This window comes from Peromyscus californicus, unplaced genomic scaffold (assembly GCF_007827085.1).
Source record: "Peromyscus californicus insignis strain IS unplaced genomic scaffold, ASM782708v3 Scaffold_6__1_contigs__length_162567912, whole genome shotgun sequence".
NCBI classification, from domain to species: domain Eukaryota; kingdom Metazoa; phylum Chordata; class Mammalia; order Rodentia; family Cricetidae; genus Peromyscus; species Peromyscus californicus.
The window spans coordinates 28,378,409-28,380,003 of NW_026294584.1; the positions used below are offsets into that span (position 1 = coordinate 28,378,409).

General features: G+C 34.6%; 1 non-coding gene across 1 annotated transcript; it reads right to left on the reverse strand.

The window, feature by feature from the left end:
* Positions 1-408: 408 nt before the first annotated feature.
* LOC128100274 (U6 spliceosomal RNA) lies at positions 409-515 on the reverse strand. The gene has a single exon (XR_008214775.1). It is a non-coding gene; the product is annotated as a U6 spliceosomal RNA (small nuclear RNA).
* Positions 516-1,595: the final 1,080 nt, after the last annotated feature.

Here is a 1,595-nt window from a genome sequence, read left to right on the forward strand (position 1 = left end):
AATTCATATGAAATAAATAAATATATCCAACCATTAGTGTGCAAATTTTCTGTTATCTTTGCTAGGTGGAGAATCATATGCATTCTAAACAAAATAGTACTCTAAATAAGTTTCTTTACCATTTATTTTTATAAAATATTGGGATGTGTATCCATCTTGGGTGAAAGCATATAAGTGCATAATGCTGAAGGAGCTCTTTGCGAGGAATCATTTTTCTGAGTGTAAAGAAACAAGTATAAAAACATTCACTGTATACACACTTGAAATGGATAAAAACTAGAAACAAGCTAAATCATATCCTTTCATGGTTATGATAAACTGTGTATTTATATAACATGTTCCACACAGCTGTATGAGTTATTAAATTTGATTCATGTATATCAGTTCTAGGTTGATTATTTTGTATTTAACAATATTGAACGCTTCATGAATTTGTGCATCATCCTTTCACAGGGGCCATGCTAATTGTCTCTGTGTTGTTCCAATTTTAGTACATATTCTGCCAAAGCAAGCACACTTACTGAGTTTGTAGCACTTATGTTCACTCATGCTACTAAACATAACCTAGTTTTTACATCTTAACTGCTATTAAATTCCCATAAATATGTAACTTGAGTTTTCTGTTCAATTTTTTTATATATGGTATGTAAATCATGATGTATTCTGTAAAATTTTAAATCACATCAGTCAGTTTTCTACTTAGTTAATGGTGAAAACCAATTCAGTAACCATAGAGATAAATCATAAATATTCCATTTCAGGGTTTTGATGGAAATTGGAAAAATTGGGTGGAGTAATGGAATAGGAAAGGGCTACAGAATTAATTGCATCTTTAAGGTTTTATTTCTGTGTGTGCCTCTGTGTATGTGTGTGTGTGTGTGTATGCTCATGTGTTTGTGACAATATGTGTGTAAATGGGTGTGTCTCCACATGTATGTAAATGCATGTGAAAACAAGAGGACAATTACTGGTGCTGCTTCTCAGGCACTAACCACCCCAGTATTGGAGACATGGTCTCCCAATGACCTGGAAATCACCAAGTAAGCTGCTCTGATTGGCCAGTGTTTGAAGAAAATAATCTGTTCAATCTTGGTGATTGGGTAAGGAAACAATTCTGTGCTTGTTTAATTACAACGATAAGTCATGCTCCTGAAACATCTCAGGCTCATTTGTGTATTTCCTTAAGCAAAGACTTATTCTACATTAGTTGAACAAGAACAGTCACCTCACACCCTTGAGATGATACTTCACTTTCCTTCACCTGGATACAATACATACACCTGCATGTCTGTAAAGGGGATCCTGCTAAATTTCTTATTATTCTGATTCACAGTTTAGGCAAGTTCATGATTCTGTATGTACTGGTATACCATGAATTGGTGGAACAAAGCAGTTCAGATTTTTCAGCCAGAAAATATAGAGAGGTATAGGAGGGTGGTATGGTGTACAGCGTGGCATCAGAACTCCTTGATCTAGCATAACAGAAGTCTCATAGCCATTGAAAACTAGTTCTTCAATGGTTACCTCCTAAGCTCCTGAAAACCAGAAATGAATTCTCTGCTCTTATGAATGTGAATGTCATAGATACATCATAA